Below are 27883 nucleotides of genomic sequence, written 5' to 3' on the forward strand. Positions count from 1 at the left end.
CATTGTCCTTATTACATCTCCAACAAAATGCTATTTTTGACAATCCTTTTCTGTGCAAATGTAGTAGAGTCCACTAAATTCTAAATACTTTTTTTGTTGTTGTATAAGTCGTAGTTTAAGGTCCATTGACACTCTTGCTATAGAAGTTAAGACACTCTCCCATTGTCTAGGCAATATAGAAACCTCTAATTCTTTGTTCCAGTCATCACTTAGCATCTGCATATCAAATTGATTTATTGATAACAAATATCTTCTAAAACCTAATAGGTTTTTTTAGTTCTAAAGGATTTAAGTTGTTCTAGTACCTCGGATGTCTCGGAAGCTGAAAATGCTGCTGGTTCAAACAATGTTTTTAACAAATACTGTAGCTATAGATACTGCCATTGGGATACATCTGATAGTTGATATTTATCTTTTAACACAGCATATGTTAAAAATTCATCTTCATCATCTACCATTTAGTCCAGAGTCAATATCCCTGCTTCCATCCAACTTTTCCATATCATCATCTTTTTCCCAATTTTTAATATTGGGTTTCCCATACAGTCAATTTAGCATGGGAAAAAAGCTTGAACAAATCTTTTTTTAATTAGATATTACATTCTTTCTAGCTTTCTAACTGACAAAATTGTTTCCAGAGATATTAGAGTTTTAGTATATTTCTATTCTAATACTGTCCTTTTGACCAAAGGTGTTATATGTGTATATTCCAATGTTGCTCAAATTGGAAAATTAACACCAATTGTTGGCTTCCAGTATTTAATACTTGGCAATAGATAAAGTTGATGATATAGCTCCAAATTCAGAAAACCGAATCCTCCCTCATTAATTGATAGTTGCATTTTCTGTAAAGATATTCTCAGAATCGAAGGACCCATAAAAAAGTTTCTAAACAAAGAATTTATTTTCTGAAAATATTTATGGAGGTATGGATTGTGAAGATGGCTGAGTTTGCAGAAATGGCTAAATTGACTTGTTTGATCAAGAGGGAACTACAATTACTTTTATAAAAGACTGGAAACCCTTTAGAGACTTTTTGCTGAAAATGGATAAAAATGAACTGCTGAGTTCAGGATTTATTGACTAAAAAGGTTTGTTTATGGGAAGAAAGAAACTGTAATACACAATATGGGAGGATGGAGATGGTAATTACCATGTTTGTAACTGCTGTGAAGAAGATTGGAAGTAGCATCTTTAGATATTTTTCTCTTTCTTTTCGTTATTCACTTTTTCTTTTACACTTTTATAATCTTTTTCTATTTCTTCTATGTTTTTGTAGTTTTTTAAATCTTTGTAAAATCTTCTTTTAATAAAATTATTTTTAAAAAATAAAATGCTCTGTAAAGTTAGATCCAGTCTCTAGCCTATTACCGGGGTGTTCCTGCTCATCTGTAAAGCAGTGGATTGTTGCAGATTTGAAAGTCCTATCTCTGAGGAAAATGAAACATGTAATTTGAGCATCTGTAAATATTTCTAGAATACCACAAATGAGTTCATCGTAGGAAGGACTGGTGAATTAAGAGACATTGTTTCCTTCCGATGTCAGCATTAAAAGCCAGACACAAAGAGGTCAGTTATGCCCCAGGAGAACATTTTTGAGAAATATGAATGTTAGGTTTGCATTGTGGTATTCAAATTTTTTTTAAAACTTCACTGCAATAATACAACACATTTCCTGCCAGACATCTGGAATATGATGATGCAATGAGAGATTTTCCAAACAACGATGAACATACGGCATTAGGAATATGTGTGTCATTTAGGGAATAACAATGTTGGATTAACTTTAAGTTTTTATTTACAAAAGCAGATTGAGAAATTGAGGGATTTTTAAATGAAATATGTGAAATCATTTCAGTACCTATACCCACCACACAAGTTTGAAACCCTTGGAGCTAATTTTTGTATGAAAAGTAAAATAAATAGACCTGGAATTAAAAAGTAATTAGAAGACTTATATGGGAATTGGAATTTTGTAAGTGACTCAGTGCTTCAGATGGGCCAATATTTTCCTTTGTTATAAGCAAACTAGGGTGAAGCAAATGAATTTTGGCACCAGAAAACCAGCATAGTACAGGGCACAGAAAAGAGTAAGTATCAGTTTAGATAAACCAAAATAGCAGTTAATCATAAAAACTGAGTAACTGTAATAGGCAGAAGGAGTAACAGGAGGAAGAGCCGCAATCAAGACAATGGTCAGATAAAAGAATTTTGAGTCTGAAGCAGAAATGTAATTTGAGAAAGCAACTCAGGCTTGACTCTCCCTAGTTCTCACGGAAATAAAGGGAGGAAGAGGGGAGAGGAAGTGCATTTAGACTTGCAGAATTCTGTTACTATAACCTTATGATAAAAGTATATTAACCTGCATGACTCTGGGGTTTTAGTTTGGTCTACTTTGAAGGCTGACAGTAACATAGAATGCAAAGTAACAATAGTCACAGTGACAAAATATGGTCAGCATTATCTTTAAGCAACTGCAGATTGCTGTCCAGGCTGTACCAGATAGTACAGCAACTTGTGTATCAGAGAGGCTTTTCTTGTGCGGTGATGCTGTTGTGGCATAAGCTTTATGAAAAACAAGGAGGTAGGAAAGATGAAGACCTGTCCCATAGTAGCAGCAGACAAGAGATGATTAAACAGATCAGGAGTCATTGTAATAATACAGTTATTATTGGTTAGATTGATATCTCACCTTTTATCCAAGAGCTCAAGGCAGCTTACATGGCGATGTCCATTCTCTCCCTACAGCAATCTTATGAGGTTGCTTGGGCCGAGAGAAACTGACTTGTCCAACGTCTAGGGCAGTGTTGTCCAAACTTGGCCACTTTAAGATGAGTGGACTTCAACTCCCAGAATTCCCCAGCCAGCATGGCTGGCTGGAGAATTCTGGGAGTTGAAGTCCACTCATCTTAAAGTGGCCAAGTTTGGACAACACTGGTCTAGGGGGAATAAATTCTGGATTGCAGAAATACAGATAACCACTAGATGGCAGCAAAGCCCTGAAGGTTGTTTTTTTTTTAACTCACTTTGCTACCTGGTAGTGGTCATTCCGATTTTTGCAGGCCAGGTATGTCACTCAGCAGATTTCCATGGCTGAGGGGAGACTTGAACCTGAGTCTCCCCAATTCCCATTTAGTTTTTTGTCCATGCACCACCAATTTATTGGGAGTGCAGGTCTCTTAGAATGGTAGTCAAGAGCAATTGTGCCCCCCTGCATGGAACAAGAATGAACATACATTTTACTTCTGTGTGTCTGTCTGTCTACCCACCCACCAATTTGCTAATTACAAATAAAGGATACATGGTTGTAAATGCTGGATATGCACAAAAGTAGTCTAGTACTGAAGATAAAGAATTTCTATAAATCTGATCTTTGCAGTGACAATAAAATTAATTGCATTATATTAGGGGGAATAATTAAATACGGTATAGGAATGGGCAGAGTCTGCCCATTTGAAAAGTTAAAAATTTGCATTTGCTCCAAAGCCATGCAAAGCTTACTTACCGGACAAGAAGGAATATTTCCTTTAAACATGCTCATCAAATAAAGTTTTAACAGTGTGAAGCCTTATTTTTGAACATTTAAAAATGAGTGAAAAACTTGAGATGCGTTTGAAAGCTTACAATGGGAAACAATACACTAATATATTTTACAATGTTCTGAAAGTTTTTATTACTCTTTTTCACATTCTAGTATATCAAAGTACTGAACTCAGTCTTCATGTACATTCGTTTTGGTCGTTTGTTTGTTTTTTAATCTGAGGCTTTCTTCAGCCCTGTGTTTACTTTGCTGCTGCTCATCAATGGCCTGCTCTCTTCTTCACCTGTAATGTAACATGTAATATTTCAGACCTGATGTGACATTATTGTCTGGAGAAGGCTCCACTTTGTCCTCCGTGTTTGGCACTCTTTTAGTCCTAAGGTTTTGTGAGCATGTGTGCATATGTTTGTATAGACAGCATATCCCTACTTGAAGTTAAAAGCTTTTTTTTTGAGAGGCCAAGTAAATTTTTTAAAATTATCGGTTGGTTTCATATAGCAGCTAATATTGTGGAAGCTCAGCTGAAACCTCACTGTTCAATTCAACCATGAATCCACTCCTAAGGACAACATGTGGAGTTTCTGTCCTTAATCTCTATGTAGTAATAATACTGTTCACCTACCTGTCAGGCTTGCTGTAAAGATTTCTGAAACAAAATACATGAAATGCTTTGAATACTCAAAAGGTGCTATAAAATGTGCAGTAGTATTATTAAAGTTGGAATTAATTTTGTATAACTTGGTCAAGGGAAAGTAAAAAATGTTTGTTCCGTCTCCACTAATAAAACTGTCATAAGATATATTCTTCTTATTACTGTGCATGTCTCTATAATAATTTATTTTAATTGTACCCAGTGCTGAAAAAGAAACAGGCCCTGTGTTAATAGAGAAGAACAATGTAAAGCCATCAGTAAAGAAGCAGATATTATTTTGTACTAACAATAGACTACACTCCAACAAGATTTTTCCCCTTCTTAAATGTCTACTTAATTGTGCCTTGAAAGATACAAGACTATCTCTAAAACTGAGCCACAGGGCAAAGAGTCATCTAATAAAAATAAATCTTATTGAAGTTGATCTAAATCACATCGTGAAGAGACGTCCTCTTGTGAGATAAGGCATTACAACATCAAATCATAGTGCATTATAATGAAGGAACAGGATGCTTTCTCGCATCCAAACTCTTTTTGAAGATGTATTAATTTCCTTTTACAACAAAAGGCTGGGGCTACATGCCTAAATGAAGTCTGGCCTGGCAGATTTTTCCTTAAGAAGAAAAACAGGGGGTGGGGGAGGAAATTCTGGCTGAGAAATAAAGGCAGCCACCTTGGAGTAATACAAGCAGAAGAGGCATCATGTATTAATGTGACAAACAGGAGACAAAGAAAGAAAAAAAAATAGTAAAGAAATAGGAGAGATTTTTAAAAGTGTTTAAATTTAATTAATTAAAAATAATTATAGCTATAATAAAAGTAGGCTAAGGGGACTTTTATTTTCTTAATAAGAGCATCCCTCTCAAAGTATGTTGGTAAAACGCTTTTGAATGCTGAGACTCTGAAAACTATGGCATTTACATTGAAGTGTGGGCATGCTATTCAAAGGCCTATTTTTGTGTGTGTAGATGTGTGTGTGAAACAGAGAAAGGGGGAGAGAGTAGTATGCGAGTGCATTAGAAGTGCAGAACAGGAGACTGTGAATAGGGATGTAGGTTGTCTAAAGTTATATGTGTGGCTCCCGATCCGCCCAATTCCTGGGAATGAATGGGATGCCTGTGATTTTATGAAAAACGATTTAGGACCAAAACTACATACATACATTCCTCAATTTAATTTAATTTCTTCTACTCACAGGATCAAGTAGTGTCAGCAACACAATGCAGTTTAGGATTTCAAGATTATGTTGAAATACTCAAGAGCAAACCAGCATATTCACAGAATGATTGATATACATACTTTTGACACAAAACTGAATGAAAACTTGATGTTAATAATTAATGTTTAAAACATTTATAAAGCATTGGTGAGAAGGGGATTGCATTCCCCCTCTTGGAACCACTTCACAGTTTGGAGGTCCTTCTGGACTCATAGTTCTTGCTCAAGGACCAGGTGGTAGTTGAGGCCAGGAAGGCCTTTGCACAATCTCAACTGGTGTCCAGCTGCGCTCGTTCCTGGACCGAGAGGCTCTGCTCATGGTCACTTTATCATCTCCTCTTTGGATTATTGCAGTGCCATCTACATAGGGCTTCCCTTGAAGACCATCAGGAAACTGCATTTGGTTCCGAATCAGCAGCATAGGTAGTTATGGGTATACCTTGGAATGCCCACATAACATCACTCCTTTGGGAGCCACACAGGCTTCCAGTAGAATAGGAATCCTTCTGGATCAGCTCAGAGGATTAGGGGTAGGCAGCATGGTGCTATGCCTGTTTGCCTCCTTTCTCCTGGGCATATTCCAGTTGGTGGTGGTTGGGGAGGAGAGATCTTGCCCTCGACCCCTGTTTTGTGGAGTGCCGCAGGGTTCGGTGTTCTCCTCTCTCCTATTTAACATCTACATGAGACCACTGGATGAGCTCATCTGTCGCCATGGGATGAGGTATCATCAGTACGCTGATGATACCCAATTATACATCTCTGCCCCTGGCAAATTAAGTGATGCTGTGAACGTCTTATCCTGGTGCCTGGAGGCTGTGAGGGTCTGTATGGGGAACAACATGCTTCAGCTGAACCCTGGCAAGATTGAGTGGCTTTGGGTTTCGGGGCCTTCCGATTCTAGGACTATGCCATCTTTGGTGCTGAATGGGGTTGCACTACCCCAGACAGACCCAGTACGCAATCTGGGGATCCTCCTGGACTCATGACTCCTGCTTGAAGAGGTTATGGCTAGGAGGCCTTTGCACAGCTTTGTGTTGTGCGCCAGTTGCATCTGTTCCTGGATTGGGAGGCTCTGCTCACAGTCACTCATGCCCTAGTCATGTCCCAGTTGAACTTCTGTAATGCACTCTACATGGGGCTGTCCTTGAAGAGTATCTGGAAGCATCAGCCGGTGCAAAATGCAGCGGGGCAGGCAGTTATGTGTGCCCCTAGAATAGCACATTAAACCTCTGCTCCGCAAGCTGTGTTGGTTGTGAGTTTGCTTCTGGGTCTAATTCAAGGTGCTGGTTTTGACCTTTAAAGCCCTTTATGGCATGGCCAGGCTATCTGAGGGACTGCCTCACCCCAATTATATCTACCCATCCCATCAGATCCGGCAGAAGAGGCATGCTGTGGGTCCCATCTGCTAAGGATCTACACTTGGCAAGTCCCAGAAGGTGGGCCTTCTCTGCCAGTGGTACCCGCCTTGTGGAATCTTCTCCCCCCAGAAGTGAGATTAGCTCCATCCCTCTTAATGTTCCACAAGTCCCTCAAGACCTGGCTATGTGGTCAGGCCTGGGGCTCCCAGTGGACCAGGGAGATTTTGTGATGGCTCCCTTATTAATTTTATCCCCTCCTGTTTTGTGTGCTTTTTATTGTTTTTCTAATGAATGGTTTTACATATTTATTGGTTTTTTAATTAAGTGTTGTATACCACCCAGAGTCACTTTTTTGGGAGATGGGTAGCCATGAAAAGTTGATTGATTAATTAATTAATTAATTAATTCTGGGGGTACTGGGTGCTAGTTATGATTTATACTGCATTATTTGTGCAACTGCCTGTCTCTGGTTGTATTGTCCCATCCTGTACATTCTTCCAGGTTGGGCATGCTCCAGGTCTTTTCTTTTCTTTTCTTTGGCTTCACCCTCCCCACCCCCCACCCCCCCAAATTTGATTGACTCCAACCCTGCTTAGCCTTTTGAGAGGCATTAAAAACCTGCTTTTTTCTCTTGGCACTTGGGCTGGGATGTTAAATGTGCCCATCTTAGAAGATGATACGATGTGTCCGATTGCTGGAATGTGTCTGCTTTTTATTTTTGTTGATTGTAGTTTTAATGTTATGTTAACCATCCAGAGTCATTCCACCAAGTGGGTGCCGTATGTATTGATTAAATAAATATATATAAAAAATATAATCATGGCACAGGGCCAGGTTATCTGAGGAGCTGTCTCGCCCGTTATATCAGCCCACCCCACTTGGTCCGGCCGAAGGGGCATGTTGCAGATCCCATCAGTCAAGGAATTTTGACTGGCAGGGACTGGGAAGAGGGCCTTTTCTGCTATGGCCCCTGCTCTGTGGAACAACTTACCACTCGAAGTGTGGTGAGCCCCCACTCTCATGGCCTTCAGGAAGAGTGTGAAATCTTGGCTATGCCAGATGGCCTGGGGGCCTGATGGGGGCTCGCACTGTTGGACTTGGCTCGTGGGGTAATTGATTATGCCACCCCTCATCTTGAATTTTATAGTCTTTTTATGTATACAGTATTTATAACTGTCTTTGATGCTTGATTTTAATTGTGAGCTGCCCAGAGTCACCCTCGGGGGGGATGAGCGGCATATAAATTTAATAAATAAATAAATAAATCTTTCCTTTACAATGATGTTGACAAAAGATAGGCCTGATTCATAGATTCCAAAATAAATATAGTTTAATATAAACAGAAACAGGTCCAAACCCCACTATTTCCAAATAGACCTAAAATATTCCTGCTGGAAACCACCATAGACTGTACTGGGCTAGTTAGATAAATGATCTGACACGGTATATAACAATTTCCTGTGTTTCTATTTAGCTGTACTTGAAGCAGCATCATATATAGGCCATTGAACTGATTTCCATGAACCATCCCTAGTTTGTCTTGGTTAATGCAACAAAGAGTTGATTTCTCTTTACATGATTTCCTTGATTAAAAATACATAGTTCCAATCTGGTAACCAGTCAGAAAGGACTTAAATGCCGTATGTTATATGCCTTGAAAGGAATGACAAAGCCCAACTGCAGATCTATAGAACAGACCAAAAATCAACATCAACACTGACACAGACTCACACTCAGAAAACAGTGTCCATCTTTGGGTTCAGGAGTTTGGAAGCAATATTTAAAAAAAAGGGGGGGGGATTCTGCTCATTTTGGAATAGCTTTGTTTCCATTATGCTATATCTTCATGGACTGTTAGGCACAACAAAATGGGGTTGCAGAGATGAAGAGGAGACTGTGTCATGGGGGAGGGTTACATAAAATGGAAGATAAGGATGGGCAGGCAGAGGCCTTTAAAGAAATAAGAGGGAAACACTCCAGGTAGCATGGATCTGAACAAAATTGGTAAACGATGCATTTATCAGAGATCCAAGTAGAGAGGGAGGCTAACAGAATGACTATCAAGTAGACATCAAGAAACCAGAACAGAAGAATAACCCTCCTTCAATAGGGAAGAGAAGTCTGCTGCCAGTCCTCACACCTATAGCATATCCTTTGCCCAGCACCATACCACGCCTTGTGGGTATTCTGTAAGTTTCTAAGCATATTTTGCTACTACTGGAAACACTATCAGAATACTCTACATTTTGTAAGTCTAGCTTAATGATCTGTTGTTTTAGTTTAATAAATTCTTCGGTCTTGATGCATCAGTCTGACATACTTTACAAAGGGAGAGCAGACAGGTACGTTGGAACAAAATGCCGTAAGTGCTATGTGGCAATTAAATGTATTCAATGCTTCTGTTAGAATGTTGCACTGACACTGTTTTCCTGGACATCAGTTATATATCATAAATATCAGTTATAATAACCTATTTCTCCTACAAGTATATCCATTTACATGTAGCAGTTCAGAGAGAGAAAGAATCTTAAGCTTTTAAAAGAATTATCAGTGTAGGCAAACCAAACAAATAAAACAGAGAAAGGTTTATATAGGAAAATACAAAACAGTAGCCACAATATTAGGGTAAAATTCATCATATAGAAGTAATTGTCAGTGTGCTTTAAATGTTGCAGGGTCCATCTATTCTGACACTGTCCCTTTCAGCACAGTAAGACCACAAAGGCTTATGAAACAGTAAAAGGTCACAAATACCCCAATCCTAGATTTAGAAACAACCCTTGACAATTTCAATGTAACCTAGCTCTTGTTAAGAAAGTGCAAGACTGATGTTTTGGTCTCCAGATCTAAATATATTATTTATAAGTAAATTCATAGGAAATTAAGAAGTGAAATCTTGCAAAAATAAATGTCTTTGAGATTATAAACTATTCCCCACTTTCCCCAGTGGTGGCATGCACATGCCCTAGTAACCACTTTCTTCTGTTGTGCCCTCATGATGCTGCCATTGTGTTGTATAGTGTTGTGTCTTTGCCTTCTTTTACCTGGCCCATAGTTGAGACAGCTTGCTTGCTTGCTTATTTATTTATTTAATTTATACGTTGCCCATCTCCCCCAGAGGGTGACTCTGGGCAGCTCACAGTTAAAATTAAACGTTAAAAACAGTAAAAATAAATATCCATATTAAATTACCTAAAAAATAATACTATTCAAAAAGACTATATAATTCAAGATGATGGAGGGGCAGAATCAATTACCCCACCAGCCAATTCCAACAATGTGAGCCCCCATCAGGCCCCAAGCCATCTGGCATGGCCAACATTTCACTTATAACCACCCTTAGTGGTTCCAGTTTTAAAGTAGCATTTCCCCTCTTCCTCCAACACAATTCTGGCACTCTTTCACAAAAATGGGGTTGCTAATCCAACCTGAGGTTGGGATCTGTCCAGATCCCATTGGCCACTTCAGGCTGCTAAGGGCACATGCCCTGGGGTCACTGAGATCCTCCATGAACAAACTGGGTGGGGCTATGAGAGTGACAGGAACTTGACCTCCCTGAAAACATCTGCCTATGTAATGCCTGATGTTTTTCAAAACACTTGTCAGGCCTTATGTGGGCCACAGCTGTTTTTAAACATGGGGTTTGCGCTCTTTTGAAAAAGAGAGCACTGATTCTGAGCTGCAGAGAAGGTAGATTTAAACCAGGAAAGAAAGCCAGGTTTTGCCAGCTGTGTGTTGCTACTTCTGTCACCTTCTGCTTCTGCTGCTTCTGCTGATAAGGGGTTCCCCACTGTCATACTGTGAGACTAGGCTGAAGCTGCCATAACCTAAAGATGAAGCAGGCACGTAAGCAGAGAGGACAAAAGCCAGGAATCTTGTCTATGAGATCTCTTCGGGGAGGTAGATAAGAAGGAAGGAGGTCCTTAAGGAAACAAAGGAAAAATGTGACCTGAATCAGACAAAAGAAGTTGGGCCTGAGCACATGGAAACCCCAACCCCAATCCCATCAACAGCTGCCAGACTTGTGAATCAACAAAGCAAGGACTTTTGGGGATAAAAGGGGTCCCAAAGCCTGCCCACTCTGAGTCGTCTGAGTCTTCTGAGTCATCTTTGGATCCAGATTTGGTGGCTTCCGTCCCTCTAGCTAGTGCCTGGCAGCCTAGTTGGGAAGGACATGGGTAAGTGTGGATGAGTGCATGCATGTGTATGAGAAAGAGCAAATCTACCTTGCAACCAGTAAAGTTTTGCTGTTACTTTAAATTCACTGGGTCTCCATGTATTACAAAGAACCTCTTGTGCCACAGTGTTCAGTTGGAAGTGATTTGTGTGTATCCCGAATTATTTCCTGGCTGTTGACCAGGGCTCTGTGTCTTGTCTGCTCTAGCTGGACCTTTTTGGAAAACCCAGGTAGAAAGCAAGGGGGGCTGACAAGATCCGCATGCCTCAACAGGCTGTGAGTGTGTGAGTGAGTGACCATAAGCTGAACCTGCGAGCAGCGTGTGTAACAATACTTTTTACAGTTGTTATTAAATTGGGGGCAATCCCACTGTGTCTACTGAACTCCACTCTGGATTTGATGGCCCTGGCTGCCCTGGCAATGACCGGTTATTATAAAAGCCAAACACAACTGTACATTCTCCATGGCCACCAACTGGATCCTTCTGGCTGCTGCCAGAAGGCATGAGGTCAGAAATTGATTCTGTGGCTATTTGCTGCCAACACTGTCACTCCCTTGCAGCACTAGCTGAGAATAAAGCTTGCTAATTATAATTAGTTCCCACATCACACTGCATCTCTCCTCCAGGTGACCTGTCCTTCAGGTTCAGAAACAAGCACAAAGGAGGGTTTGTGCTGAGCAGGAACATCTCCCTTCTTCTTTACCCTGCACCTCTGCTTCACACATGTGCCCTGTCAACATGTTATTTTTAAACATGGTTTAACATCCTTTCAGAAGAGCAATAGACCCATGTTCAGAAATAGCCCAGCTGACAGGCTACAGGCACAGAGGAGATGTTGTGCTTAGCCGAAGCACTGGGGTGCTCCTTCATGATTTAGCCCATACACCTTTAAGTGCCTATGACCTGTTAGTCAGGTCAGGCCAGGTTAGTCAAGAAAGAATGCCATGTACCAGATTAAAAGTCTATTTCAACAGCAAGTCAGCTTAATTGCCCAAAACGTGGTGAAGAAATAAGTATTTCTCTGGAGCAGGCCAACAAAAAATGGAGTTAGCTCTCTCTTCCTTGGTAGGAAACTTTAAAGCTTGGTCATAGCTACTAAAGTCATCTCTGATACTCTGCTAAATAAACCTCTGATAATAGAGGGAGAGACAAGGGTTTCTCTCATGGATTTTAAAACCTAAGCAGACTTATATAAAGCAATTTAACCAAGTAGGGCTTTATAAGTTGTAAACAGAACTTTGATTTAGATCCACAAATGAACAGAAGAACAAAGAAGATTTGGTAATAAGGTTTTCATGTGTGCTCAGTGGTTTATTTTTTTCATACTCCTATAACTAGGCACAGTACAAGATCATAAAATAAGCATCAAGAAAGTGAGGGAAAAAAAAACCACACAGAGTTTAAAATTACAATTAAAATATAAAGCATTGGTAACCTGAACAACCTATAACTTTTAACACAATGACTGGAATGGTTTTTAACATTTTTGACCAGCTGAAATTTGTACCAGAATCAAACATATGTTCAGTTCACTACAGCAGCTCAAATCAGATTTAACTTAGGTATATGCCACTATGGCCAGATCAGAATTGTCACAGTTGGGGCATTTGAGTTAGCTGTGCAAATATACTTCTGGCCATTACTGAAGCAGGTATCTAGGTTTAGACTGAATCCAGAAGTACAAATCTGAATCTTTAAGTGGAGGCTATTTGCACCCAACACAAATTGAACCTTTTTTTACAATTCTGCTTTTGACAACCAGTAACAATTTTGCAGTATCTTGACTAGGCTTCAGTTTCCTTGCCCTCATTCTGACATGAACAACTGCCTCAGAACTTGGGTAACTTCCATGAATTCAGGTGGAGAAAGAGCTGGGTCTCATCAGCAACTGAAGGCTCCACACTCCAGACAGGTTCTTCTTCTGGTTTTATGCATTTGTTACAACAGAATGCCAGGCAAAATTATAGATTTTATTCACTGAAAATGTGTGCATACTAAATCTCAAAGTGATTTTTAATAAAGTGGTATCCTGAGAGATCCCATATGCCAATGATAAAGGAATTTAATAGGAATCCTCTGGTCTCACTCAGACGTCACTCATAAAGACTAGGACAGCTGGATAGTCAAGGATACCTTAAGTCAGTGTTGTCCAAACTTGGCCACTTTAAGATGAGTGGACTTCAACTCCCAGAATTCCCCAGCCAGCATGCTGGGGAATTCTGGGAGTTGAAGTCCACTCATCTTAAAGTGGCCAAGTTTGGACAACACTGACTTAAGTGATGCTACTGGAAACTCCTTGGAGAACAAACAGGGACACACACCACTTATCTGGTGACCAATATATATCATCTGCAAAGTTTCAGTCTATCTCAACTAGACATGAGGCAAAATTGAAAAGGAACTAATTATTTATTAGAGTTTTATCCCATCTTTCATATCCAAGGCAATGTATATACCACTCCCACTTCCAACCTTACTCAGAAATTGGTGGAACTGAGGCACCATCAAAATATAAGCAGCTTGTCCAAGAAAGTAATTCTGGAAAAAGTTCACATCACCTCTTCTTTTACACATGACAGAATCATTTCTTTCTGTCAATAGAGGCTCATCATTATCTTTTTCCATCTCCTCTCACTCCCAACCAGTTTTATAAACAAGCAAGGGCAGGAGTCAAGCAACTAAAAATCCTGTGCAAATTTTCAGACAATATGAATGGAAAAGTATCCATTCTTATTGGTAAAGAAGCCAAAATAATGTCAACTGCATTTACTACTTCAGCATCCAAAACAAAGTGTTGAAATTGGTCCCAAAAGACAACTGAGGGATCTACTTTTCTTATCTGACAGAATGTCATAGGACTTTGATGCCTCATAAATAAATGTGTCAGCATGTAATATAAAACACAACCCTCCTCCTGCAGCATATATATGTACTCATTCATTTTCTCTGTTGAGGATGAAGAGGTATATTTGACAAAATATCATATACCTAATGTGATTGCTTAAAAGGTATTTATAGATATTCTATGTGTAGAAACATCTATTGTATCTTCTCAGATACAAAATCCACTGAAGAAGGACTCAATTTTCTTATTCTGAATTTTTTAAACTTACATCCTGCTGTATGCTAAAACTGCAGCTTTCACCTTTACACTGACTAGAGCAGGGCTTTTCAAACTTTTTCAGGCTGCGGAACCTGTTTTGTTTAAAAAAAAAACCTGGTAAAGAGGCAAAGCTCTCACAATATAAAATTGGCTAATTGCTACCTACCCATAACAAAAGGGATGATTAGGAATCTGGAGGGACATTCCTGTCCTGTTCACCCAAAAACGCAAATCTTTCATTCAGGGGAGGGAAACAGTGCTGGGGCAGGGCGACTTTGCTTTGAAGGCAGAGCGGGCATGTGCATACTGGTGGCCATGGCATTTTTACGCTGAGGTATTTTCATTTTTACCCTTTCCACTGTACCTCTGAAAAACTGATATGAGTGTCCTGGCTGCACTTAGTGAATTTTCTAATGAACTTTTTGTTTTGCCCTTAATCTCTCACAGAACTCTTATCATGTTCTTGAAAAACCCGGATTAGAGATTCCAAAGGCAATTGTGAAAGCATGGAACAGAGCAACTGCCTTTTTGAGATACAGTAAACCCTCAATTTCACACAGTAACGAGGGTTGGGTAGGAATTTCTATTAAAGTAGAATGTCTGTTAAATTTGAATGGGATTTGACACTTGCATATTTTTCTTATTTTATGCATTTTACACACGCACGCACAGAATCATACCACGTATACACAGATTTTTGTCTATTGCATCTGAAATCCACTAACTTGATATGTGTTCATTCAAGAATTGACCTTACCTTTGTTGGCATGATGTTCCTAGGCTGCTGAATATGTTACAGAAAAGGGGATAAAAATATAACTGTTTGAACAGGAATTATGGTCTTGTTGCATAATTACATTCTGGCAGGGTGGAGCTTTCTATTTTGCAGGCTTTCAATTTTGTTCTAATGTAAACCATATTCGTGATTACTGGCTAGGGAGAACGTTCTTCCTACAGAGATAAGGAAGGAGTACAAACAGAGTGATTATGAGTAGAAAGGGTGGGAAATTCTCATAATTTTGTTTATTTATAAGATTTGTTAAAGCCACCCAATTCCAGAAAGACTCTGGGCAGCTTTCAATATGTGTGCAATACATACATTAAAAACACAACTAAACAACATGGCTGCCTAGACTAAAACAGCATTCCCCACATTCAGAAAAGACTTAAGAGGGGCTCCACAGACACCCTAACCTCAGGCCTGGGAACACAGCAGGTCTTTATTATCATCATCCTACACAATGTTGTTGCTTGTAAACCGTACTCTGGATACAATCCAGCCAGACATCATAGTGTTTCTATGATGGCAAAAAAACAGGAATCTGGTAATACCTTCTCCAATTAGCACATTTTATTAAAAAGCATAAGCTTTTGAGAGCTGCAGCTCATTTCATCGGATGCATAGAGTAGCTAGACTGATGGAGGACTACTAAACCAGTTCAAGTCCAAAGAGCATCTTCCATTTGTAAGAGACTTTTACTCTGGGCTCTTCCACTGGCAAACTCTTTTAAATCCCCCCTTCCCCACTCCAACTCCATAAGCCCCCCCCCACACACACACACACTGGTGCTGGGGAACTCTCTGGGAACACTGAAGTTTTAGAAAGAACAGGCAAAAATAATCTCTTCCTTTTCTGTTAGTGTAGTTGTCCAGAGTAGGACTATTTAGGAAGACTCTAGGTTTAACACTTTTTTTTTTAAAGCATCCCAGAAGTAAATTATGCCTGGTTGTCTCTGAGTAACCACACTTCAGCCTAGATACAGACTGGGTGCCTGGTGAGCCTGGGCTAATCATGCCTTCCTAGCTAGGTTTGTTATTCAGCTGTTGCAACCAGATTAAAAGTGGGCTGATATTGAACATGCCCGCCCCTTAGAAGAAAACACAGGATGCAAATATAAATATTATATTTTAGATGTTCAGCTATTTACCCCTATTTAAATAAATAAGGTCCCTTCAAAAGGTCAAGCTTGAAAACATTTATCTGGTCTGATTTGTGTTGCTTAGGGCTGACAAAAAAGTTCTTTGAATTTTCTTATGAAAAGATCTTGTGTTGGTTTATGGACTCATGACCTCAAGTCAGTACCTTTGTGACTGCAGTTATGTATGCTTGCTTCAAACTGCTATTCCCAGAATAGCAGCTCAACCTGTACAATTATTTTAAAACCCCAAATACAGATTGTTAAAGACATCTCAACTCTGGGGCTTTTTCCTCCAAAAGGAATTGGCCTTTTAAAGACTGCCCAAAATATCCCATGGCATTACTTGTTTACTTGTTTTTACATTTTCATTTTTCTGAAGAATACTGTTTCATCTTTTAATTTGGGATTTATTTATTTTTTTTTGGTATATCTGGTTCCAGAAAACTATTAAACAAAGAGAGAAAACATTTTCAATTTTTTCTTTGTATGCATTAAAATGCAAATGGTCTGAATAAGATAGTAATGCTGATTATAAACCAGATGCACAAAGATAGTGGGATCCTTCCCAGGATCTGGGTTAACACATTGCCTTAAGCCAAATATGAATTGTTTGTGGCGCTACATTCAGTTTCAACGCTGGTCACACAAATGCCTTTGGCCAATTTAAAAAGATGATATGCAGGCAACAGTTCATTCTACCTCCCCATTTTTTACCAGCATCTGATATTTAGAGGCATGCTACATTAACTAAAAGCGGTTAGGGTCAGTTACGTGCATCACATTATAATAACCACAGCATCTAGGGATACAGTATTTATTCCTGACTCTGTTTTCTTTAGGGCAAAAGGGAACAGCGTTCAAAATATTTGGAAGATGTTTATGCTGCTTTATAAATGCAAGGATTCCAAATGGAATTCTAATCTAAAGTGTAGGACAACATACCATAAAAGATTTTTCAGAAAATACTACCACAGCTAAGTTAGCTTCCTAAGAAGCCCACAAAAAACAGCAACTTGCAAATTTTCGTTAGAGGGGCAGAGAGCTGCATTATTAATCTAAGCATGAGAAAGAGGGGTTATGCCCCCCGCTTCGTTACTATGCTGGGCTCTGAAAAGGGACACAGCACCCAATTCCTTTCCTGCCCTAACCTGTTTGCAGCTCCTGGTCTGTTAAGGGACATAAAGCTGCCTCCGAACGGAGTTACAGTACTCAGTTTGGACAGTAGGTGGGGAATGCAGAGTTCTAGTCTTGCAAATAGCGACCCAACCAGAGGCCCCTAAGTAGTAACTTGGGCCAGTGGGGGTGGATTTGGGCAGTCCTAAAGAGACAGCTCCTAGCACTACCAGTGGAAAGGCGAAGTTCAGCTGCTCCAACTTTCCCTCCTTATTCGTTTTTCCTGGAAAGAAAATGCAAGAGTGGAGGGAAAACACAGGCAAGTTGCAAATGAATGAATTCGACGAATGGAGCAGAAGAACCGCACCGGAAAAGCCTGGTTTGGAAGCATCTTCGCCGCCTACTCCTGCCCTTTCTTTAGCAGAGCGAAAATCCAAGTAAGGTGGCACGCATGCACCGCCTCGTGATTTCCCCTTGGGACCGAATCTCGGTTTCTGAGAGCTGAATGTGTTGACGCCCGGGTTTTTTTAGGGGCACTCTCCTTGGCAGGAGAGTTGTTTACAGGCTGCAAATGTCAGAGCGCCGAGGCGGCCTCCTTTTCGGAAGGGAGGTTCTAACTCGCGCGCTCTCCCTGTCTCTACACTAACACGTGTGTGGAAAGGGAGGAGCGGGAAACGGTCGCTCTCTTTCACCCGCGCCCCCCCCCCCGACATTACGGGAACTTACAGGCCGGTTAGCGGAGACACGCCTTGAGGAAGCGGGGAGGGGGGGAGGAGAAGGAAGACGGGAGTCCGCCAAGAACCCGCAACTTTGCCCACCCCTTCTTGTTCATCCGCAAGCCGGAGCGGGGCTCGCTTTGCGGGGCCGGTTTTCCTAGAAAATGCAGCACAGGCGCTAGCTAGAAGCTGCTGGGCTGGCAAAGAAGCAAGCAAGGTAAGCAAGGAAACCGCTCCGGCTGGGCGCTACCTGCAGCCCGGGGAGGCGAGCGCTTTAAGACACGCAGTGTAAGAGCTTTGCGTAGGCCGCCGGCCGGGCGGCTTTCCGGAATGGTCCCCGCCTTGCGGCGGCCGCCGCAACGGGGCCTACTGAGCGCGGGAGTTTTCATCTGCGATCCCCGCCTCGGCCGGGCCTCAGGGAGAGGCGGGAGCAGCCGCCTGTTGACGGCGGAGACCAGACACTTGACGGGCGCGAGCCTCCTTTCCACTCGCTGGGCCGAGGAGGAGCCGCAGGATCCCGCATCTTCCGCTTTGCTGACCCTGTGGGCGGCTGCAGCCTGGAGGGAAGGGTGCTGGTTGCAGGGAGATGCTGACTCCTCCTCCCGCCTTTTCTCCATCCTTAGCCCAGGCGGGAGCAGGCTTGGGCAGGCGGTGCGGTGGAATCGGAGCCTGGATCGGAGAAACGGGGTCCCGGAGGAATCGCGAGGGTCGGTCTGGGTTGCGTCCTTCTGGCTTTCCGAAGTTCTTCACGCCTGCTTGTGGGTTTGGTGGCTGGGATCAGGATCTGGTGGGGCACGAGAGAGCGGACGCAGGTGGTTTCAGAGGGTTCAGACCTAAAACCTGTGGCGAATTATCAGAGCTTATGTAATTGCTGTGGAGGCGCGGAGGGTTCCGATCATGTGCAGAGTGCTCTGCTCTCACTTTTGTCACCGCAGCGACCTCATTTACAGGCCAGAAATTTGGCCGAGCCGGTCTCCTCTGCAAGAAAACTACGAGTTTTTATTTGTGGTAACAAAAAGAGATCCATAGACCATGCTTTTGCTTCCAGGGTGTGATGATGTTAGTCATTAGTTACATTCTAAGCTTACTCTTGGTAGCTGTTTTTACTCCAAGGATAAGCCTTGGGACTTGTGATGTAATAGCAGAACTCAAGAAGATCTCAACCCCCCCCCCCCAGTAAACCTAACCAGCATCATAACTTGGGTTTGGGCTTATCACCTGTCAGGCATTAACCTTGAGCAGGTCAGCCTTTTCATTTGAAAAATAAATAGTTCACCCATACCCCCATTTGATAGCCTCATTAATATTATTTAATAAATTGCAAAAAAGTTTATTCCTGCTGTCTTTTTTTTTTTTTTACGAGGCTTTTAATCCTTTTCTCTCACCAGTTACAGCATCTGAGTGTTCTTTCTGGTTGCCAGTTCGGATGTGCTAAACACACAGTGGTTCTATTGCTATTGTTGACTTACTATAGTAGACTTGGTTAATATTAGGAGTAACAGAACAGATGGCCAGCCCCACCATTGGACAGAGGGAAGTGGTCACTTCATGTACAGCAGATGCTTGAGGTAGAGAGAAATGGCCCAGTGTGAGAAACAGCTGAGGATACCATTCCGTCTGTCCTGAGTCAGTGTAAGTTGGAAGCAGATTACTGAGAGAGTTATTGCTAGAACCTAATTTAAATTAGGAAGGATTTCTGAGTCCAGTTTGTTTAACAAGGGCAAAGCAAAATTTCCTGTCCTAATATTTTTTTATTATTATTGTTGGTCACTCAGTCATCCAGTTGTTTAGACTGAATTTGGCATTTTTTTTCCCCCACCTATTGAGGCCTTCCCAAGAACCTGGGATAGGCAGATGTTGTTTGATGGTGTTAAAGGTATTGTTGCAGGATGTAAGTTGTTCCAAGTAAAGCTGCCTTTTGCAACTGGCTGATGGTGATTTTGTCAATGCTGAAAGTCTTCAAGTGGTACTCCAGATGTTTTGGGATTGCACCCAAGGCGCCTATTACTATTGGTACTGTCTTTGCTTTCTTTTGCCACAGTCGTTCTATTTCTATTTGCAGATCTTTGTATTTTGTGGTTTTCTCCAGTTCTTTCTCTTCTTTTCTGCTTTCTCCACGTATTGCAGTGTCCGCTATCCAGACTTTTTTGTCTTTCCTATCAACAGTTGTTAAGTCTGGGGTGTTATGTGGCAGGTGCTTGTCTGTTTGAATTCTAAAGTCCCAGAGCACTTTAGCTTCTTCATTTTCTATTACTTTGTCTGTTTTGCAGACCCACAAGTTTTTGCTTGCAGGCAAATGGTATTTCTTGCAGATATTCCAATGTACCATTGTTGCTACTTTGTCATGCTGTTGTTTATAGTCAGTCTGTGTGATCTTGCCGCAGCTAGCTAGGTGGTCCACTGTTTCTTCAGCTTCTTTGCAGAGGTGGCATTTGCTGTCTGTTGCTGTCTTCTCAGTTCTGGCTTTATCTACATTTTTTCTTAAGGCTTGGTCTTGTGCAGCCAGAATTAGCCCCTCTGTCTCTTTCTTCAACTTTCCTGCTCTTAGCCATTGCCAGGTCTTGTTATCTGCTTTGCCTGCTAGTTTTTTTTTTGTGTACTGGCCATGTAATACTTTGCCTTGCCATGTCTCTTTTCTATTCTTCATTTGGTCCTTCTTGTAGGCCAGTTTGGTCTCTTCAGTATTCAGTAAGCCTTCATGGTATACTAGCTTCTATGCATCTTCTTAATTGTCCTTCAGGTATTCTTTTAATGCCCTTTTTTTCTTCTTCAACGTCTGGTGTACTTGTAACATTCCATGCCCAGCCATGCTCCTTGGAGTCTGTCAACATCACTGCATGGAGGAAGGGCGTGATTCATTGTCATTATTTTTCTGGTCTTCCTATCCAGGCTTCTAGTTCGGCTTGAGTCCAGTCCATTATTCCAGCTGTGTATCTAATGACTGGAATTGCCCAGGTGTTAATTGCCTTGATGGTATTTCCTCCACTGAGTTTGGACTTTAAGATCCTCTTCACTCTCATGATGTATTCACTCCTAACCTTCTTCTTGACTTCAGTGTGCTTGATGTTGTCAGCTTGAAGTATGCCCAGGTATTTGTAGTAATCTTATTCATCCAGATTCTTGATGTTATTTCCATAGGACATCTTGATTCCTTCAGTTTTCACTGTTTTTCCCCTGTTGATGGTAAGGGTGGCACATTTGTCCAGTCCAAACCCCACTGCAATATCTTGGCTGTATATTCTGACAGTGTTGAGCAGTAATTCTATTTCAGATGGTGTTTTTCCATACAGCTTCAGATCGTCCATGTAAAGGAGGTGGGATAGCCTGGCAGATGTTTTTGATGTTGATAGCCATGGCCTGACATCATTATCATCATCATCATCATCGTTATCATCATTATTCCACCTTTTTATATATACTTCAAGGGGACAAACATACCTAATGCTCCTGCCTCTTGTTTTCCCCACAACAACCTTGTGAGGTGGGCTAAGAGAGAGTGAAGAAAAAAGCTGATATATTTTTGCACATTGGAGTGGACTTTTGTTTGCAAGAGTTTGGAATTCTTTAAATCAAAATATCTAAGTCAAAAAAGATTCTGGAACAAACCAGTGGCAAATTACTTCTATACTTTTGCCAAGAAAGTATAGAAGTATACTTTCAACATGCCCCTGAAGTAATTTTATCTTTTACCTCTGGATATGTTTCTGAAGAGACTATTTTTATTGCTTAGCATGATTGGAGAATCTCAGAATTCAAGATGAAAAAAACCACTTACATACTCCTTAGGTTATTGTTTCTCAGCCCTGGCAACTTTAAGATGTGTGGACTTGAAATTGAAGTCCCAGAATTCCCCAGCCAGCTTGCTGGCTGGGGAATTCTGGGACTTCAAGTGCACACATCTTAAAGTTGCCAAGGTTGAGAAACACTGCCTTAGGTGAACTTGGTATCATTATTAATATTCAGCTGCTGAACAAGGAAGTAAAATATCTTGGGTTAACTATTATAATGAACAATTAGGTGATGTCCTGATAAATTGATTAATGCTTACATTTCCGGTATTGAGTAATTCACGTGTGTTCCTAGGCAAGAAGCCTAGCCCATTAGTGTTTTCATAAGGGGAAAGGCAAAGTTCTATAAATGAGAAGAACATGGATCAATAGCTCACTTTTTTTGTCCCATTCTGTTTTTAAAGTTTGGCTTTTTTGAAGACTCTAAGGAGGTTTATTTTGCCTCTTTGATACCCGAAAAATTGCGAGTTTTGTATACCCATTGCAGTTCTGGATTCTGGAATCTCATTTCAGGTTCCTAGCTTATTTTATAACGCTGGTACATTACACTTCATTATATTTAATAATATTATACTTATAATAATAATGGTCTCATTCTCTAATTATTTTCCAAAATTTATTTGAATTTTTATTTCCAGGGCTCAGATTAAGATCAGAATATATAAGTTATTTAAAGATTACAGACATGTAGATAAAAATCCACTGACATTGTAAATTATTTCTGCCACTGCCCCTCTTCTACTCTGAAAATTAATTTTTTTTAGAAAAGAAGGTCAGTGTTTCTGGATGACACTTAGACTTAGAAAGTTTCCGCTGGTATAATTCCACAGCTGAGAGCAGCCATCAAGTAAAGGTACCTGCTTATAACAGTTGACATTGTTGAGGTCACTGCATTGATCTTGAACAACTTTACCCAATTTACTATCATGTGGATATTTGTATTATATTCCTGTGTTCCCCAGTTAGGATGGACAGTGAGCATGATGGATTAGGATATTTCATGCCTGTCTGGGATACAAGACTTGTTTTTGCTGGAAAACTGAGGTTGCCCCCCAGATGGAATTATGGGCTGCTGATGGAAGAGCTGCTGTATTTTCTGTCACCATGGTAACGATAACTGAGGTCAGTAATGCAAAGGAATTGTATTACCATGGCAAAACAGCTTGCTTACTGGCCCAGCCCCAGCAGGATGTCCGAGGTGAGGCAAGATAGGACGTTGGGGAATTGACAACTCACCTCTAGTTATCTAAAGACAGAAATGCCAAGTGCTAATTCTTGGCCCCTGTTGTGCTGAGACGGGGGAACACTTATGTACGTATATGTACAGACAGAGGTAGGGAGTATGCCCCCTTTGCTGCTAGACCAGAGAGCTGGAGAATCCATGGCTGAGGCCGTAACCTGGAGGCTTTGATGATACACAAATATTATGCTCTTTGAAGATATAATCAGGTTATCATTACTGAAGAGCAACTTCTAAACATGTTATTTTGTGGGAATTCAAAATATTTGGAGAGCAAGTTATTTTAATGAGAACCAGTTTGGTGTAGTGGTGAAGGCGTCAGGCTAGACCCCAGGAGACGGAGACTTCTAGTCCCACCTTAGGCATGAAGCCAGCTGGGTGACCTTGGGCCAGTCAGTCTCACTCAGCCCTAGGAAAGAGGCAAGGGCCAGCCACTTCTGAAGAACCTGGCCAAGAAAACTGCAGGGACTTATCCAGGCAGTCACCAGGAGTCAGCACTGACTCAAAGGCACAAAAAAACCCATTATTTTTATAAAGAAGTTTCGGAAACATATTTACAGTCTTTTAGAAGCCTCATGAAGCAGGAGAGTGAGAGAATATTCAGCTTGCATGTGTTCAGGGTAACAGGTGACCAGATAGTTGTACATTCAAAGTTAGCACTAGCAAACAATTTACACGCCTGCAGTATAACTGCTTATCAGATCTCACTGTTTGATTCATAATGAATGACTTATTATAATTGTTAATATCCAGAATGAAAGAAAAAGACCAAGGCATGTTCATGATAGCCTTTTATAACAGTCAACAAGTATTTTTAAATATTTAGAACTAAATCTGTACCCATATGCTTTTATAGAATCATGTCTTATGTTATTCCTTGAGCAGAAAGTTTAAGGTTACAACAAACATATTAATTACCTAACAGCTGCCTCCTTGTGCCCTTTCCCACTTTAAACCTTCCCTTTGGCCTGTTGAATTTTTTGTCACACACCCATGCTCTTCAGAGAACTGGCAGAATAATACAGGACTGTTATTGGTTAAGGTTTGGCTTGTGAAACATTGCATTGTTCATTGTCTTCTGTTAGTCTTAATTCAGTTCTTCTTGTAAGTGTTGACAAAATCAACAGAGTAAATATTCCATAGTAATGCCACATAACTGAGTATTGATAATTAGGATCTGTGGTTTTGTGGTGTTACTGTATGAGTCATTTGCTATGAATGATCAGTGCAGGTAACCCTACTATATTTGTGTTTCCGTGGATATCTGAAATCCAAATCATGTGAGCAGATTGTTTCTGCATTTAATACCTGCTACCAGTTTTTCTGCTTTGTGAGAGTCCATATTTTTCTGGTTAGATTTTCTTTAAGTTCTATTGGCCTTCCTACTCAGTACCATATGTGAAATATATAGGCTGCACAGATTTGTTATTGGAATGCTTACAAACATCAGGAAATACAATCAACATAATCAAAACTTCAGTAAAAATAAATAAAATATTACAATAATTATGGCTAACCTTAGTGGCATTAAGAGCTATGTAAGTCTTTTTTAGCAGGTTAAGTCATCTTCAGTGTATTGACTAATATGTGTGACACAATCAGAGGCATCTGTGGGAGAAGGTCAAGGGGGACAAATGACAAAAGCGGTGTTGTGCTGACATGACGTGAACTTTACCCCTTTTGTATATGCATCATCACATTACATGTAGGTATGAAAGGGTCAGAGCTTGTGGTGTGACGGTGCAATTATTTTTTTGTCATTTTGATGAAGGTGCTGGACACTCCTGGATATAACTTGGAGGCGCCAGAGAAGACATTTGCAGACACATCCTATGCTTTATCCTGTTAAATGTATGGCAACTTAAGAGACACCCCACATAAACCTATGACAATCTCATGAGAGATGTTCCTCCTCCTCCTCCTTCTCCTCCTCCTCCTCCTCCTCCTCCTCTTCCTCCTCTTCTTCCTCCTCCTCCTCCTCATCTTGTTTACCAATTAAAAGCTAAAACAATCTTATTTTCCTTCATCTTTCGCTCAAAAGCCAGTATGGTGATGCAGTTGGATAGTGTTTTATATTTTTTGGGAACAGCTATAAAAGCCTTGTACTTGCCCATTTTTATTACATTATTGAGGGGCTTTTCATCACAGCATCTTCTATAGCATCTTAACAGTAGTATGAGAGGTTGTGATTAGATAAGCCTTCATTGGTACAGTGGTACCTCGGGTTACGAACGCCTCTGCTTACGAACTTTTCGGGTTGCGACCAGCTCCAGCCGCAAAAATTTACCTCGGTTTGCGAACTCCGCCTCGGGGTACGAACCGGATCTGCGGCCATTTTCCGCCCGTGCCACGTGGTCCGTGGCCATTTTCCGCCCGTGCCACGTGGTCTGCAGCCATTTTCCGCCCGTGCCACGTGGTCCGCAGCTGTTTTTCTGCCCTGCCGCACGGTCCGCGGCTGTTTTTCCGCCCCGCGCAGTCCACGGCCGTTTTTCTGCCCATGCCACGTGGTCCGCAGCCGTTTTTCTGCCCTGCCGTGCAGTCCACGGCTATTTTTCTGCCCTGTCGTATGGTCCGCGGCCGTTTTTCCGCCCATGCCACGTGGTCCGCAGCCGTTTTTCCGCCCTTGACGCGTGGTCCGCGGACGCCGGAACGGATTAATGGTAATTACATTGAACCTTATGGGAAAATTTGCTTCAGGTTGCGAACAAATCGGGTTGTGACCAGAGTCACGGAATGGATTAAATTCGTAACCCGAGGTACCACTGTATTCTCTTTGCATTCCTGGTGCTCAATTCTTTTATCTTTGGTACATCCAATGTATTTGTGCAAAGGGCATACATTTACTTAGTTTTGGTGGTGGAGTCTCAGCCTGTGTTCCCCAACCTCTCATTTTGCCTCTTTGTTGGACTACATAATTCCCAAACGTATATGTAGGGGAGCAGGTTATTTTTATCTATATGGTTGGCTTTGTTGATAATGCTAAGCCATAAGGTACTTTGTATTTTGGCTTAATATATTGAGTGAAATCAGCAATTATGGTTAATAGACTTTGATTTATAGCCCAGCATGTTGCCTGGAACTAGCTGATTGTGGTTTGTTCAGTTAACCATGATGAAGCAAATCATGCTTAATGCAACATGAGACTTATGTAGAAGTCTGAAATGTAGAGCAACTGCATAGTTGATTGCTACTCATTCCCTAGATCTAAAGTCCTGAATAAGGCTGGGGATGGATTGGTGAGGTTAGAAGGGTACTGAAACTTTCATCATAAGAAGAATGGTGAATACCTCTGGGATAAAAAAATTCTACACCTTGGTTTATTTATTTGGAAGTAAGTCCAACAGATTTTGTTAGGCTTATTTTCAAGGATAAGCATACACAAAATTATAGCTTATCTTGCAGTCTTTGGCATGTAACTCAATATGATATATAATAAATCCTTTACTGTATTGATATTTTGTTATACATTGATATATAGCCTTTTAATTATAAAAATAATAGTTGCTGGAATCATTGTGGATATACTTCCCTGGAATAACTTCATCCAGGGAAGAGTAAGCAATTTAATGCTTTCACACCTTCTATTTTAGGGTGCAATGAAACCAGAGAATTGCTTATCATTACTCTGTGGTGCTTATGCTAACACTGTGACCATGTGGTAAGAGATACCCTAGAAATTAAATCTTGGGTTTCTGAATGCTTTGCTTTTGACCACATGGCTTAAGTTAGTATGGAGGGCTTACAGGTAGTGATACCAAACAGATAAAGCTGTAGTAATTTAAAATGGGATATACACACCGTTATTTTCAAAGAAAAGTTGGAAGTAGTAAACAATCTGCAGCCCTTCAGTACTGCTTAAACTGTGATTCCCAGCATCCTGCACCAATGCCCATGATAACTGGGGCTGCTAGCAATACAGTTGAACAATATCTGGGCATTTGTAGATTACTATAGATTCATATTAACTCTTTGTTATTTAAAAGTGCCAATTTATTATCAGGAGCAATCTATACATAATCTACATACTTGCATAGACTCTTGTGGTTGAAGTTTGGGGGCAATGTCTGTTTATTAGCGCATTGTTTTGGGGTCAGCAATAACCAGATAAGAATTACTTAATAATTCTGTGTAATTCAAGAGCATACATATGTGTCACAACAAACTAATGATTAATTTTTTTTAATATAAAACTTCACTCAAATGTCCTTCTTCTTGGACCAGAATGGAAACTATATCAAGCCTTAGTTATTGAAATTAAAAAGAAAGATACCCAGAAATGGTCCTTTGCATATGCTAGACTTGGCTGTTGCTTTTAAGTGAGTGCATGACAGATAGCTATTAAAAGTGCAAAACCCATTGATTTCTTCCTGTTTATGACGTTCAGAGTTTTCATTCCGCTAAATTTTGCCTTTAGAATTCTTGATAGAATAATGTTTCTAGTTCTTTGCATATTTTGTGCTGTTCAAGGTGCTACTTCTGTTGCAAGCAAGGCTTTTTGTGTGTGTGTTCAGGGTTGCAATGAATATTTAACTAGTGCAATTTACTTCAAATGCTTGGGTTAAAAATACTTGATTTTGGATACTGAATTGTATAAAGGCTCATCAAATACGTTAAAATTGCCTCTCCCCAGTACTCATAGTTTATAATCTTAAATGAAAATATTAGATGGCTGTGATGATTAAAACATTGGCTTGGTTTACACATTTTTATTAGAAAAAAATATATGGACGCTTATATAAAATAACCCTAGGTGGCTAACAATCAGTTTAGCAGAAGTTACTGAATAAGTCATGTTTGGCTGGTTCACATACAATGCTGAGTCATAGACTATGGGATATGAGCCACAGATGCTAGATACACATAACATACTATGCCATAAACTGTAGTTAATGAGCCATAGTGGCAGGATTTATCCATTATGGTAAATCAAAATCAATCACATTTTGGGTTAGCAAAATATGTGAACCAGGCCACTATATTAAAGACTATAGACAAAGTTGTAGTGTTGATGATAAACTACCTAGTAACTTGTTACTGTCCTCTTAAAGCCTTTTCAC

General features: G+C 40.5%; 1 protein-coding gene across 4 annotated transcripts in view; it reads left to right on the plus strand.

Moving 5' to 3' along the window:
* The first annotated feature begins 17315 nt into the window (after positions 1 to 17315).
* The window catches only part of GPD2 (glycerol-3-phosphate dehydrogenase 2), a 95991-nt gene continuing 85423 nt past the window's right edge, over positions 17316 to 27883 (plus strand). Inside the window, exon 1 of one of the 4 annotated variants that reach the window (XM_025163984.2) lies at positions 17316 to 17519. The gene's annotated coding sequence lies outside the window, so the exon portion shown is untranslated. Of the gene's footprint in view, positions 17520 to 17590; positions 18016 to 18113; positions 18506 to 27883 lie in introns of those variants that run through there. The other 3 variants (XR_015797242.1, XM_007424033.4, XM_007424034.4) reach the window with 3 other exon arrangements.

Source organism: Python bivittatus, unplaced genomic scaffold (assembly GCF_059951505.1).
Source record: "Python bivittatus isolate LINGU-HERP-01145 unplaced genomic scaffold, Pbiv_v1 ctg000480_np1212, whole genome shotgun sequence".
Lineage (NCBI taxonomy): Eukaryota > Metazoa > Chordata > Lepidosauria > Squamata > Pythonidae > Python > Python bivittatus.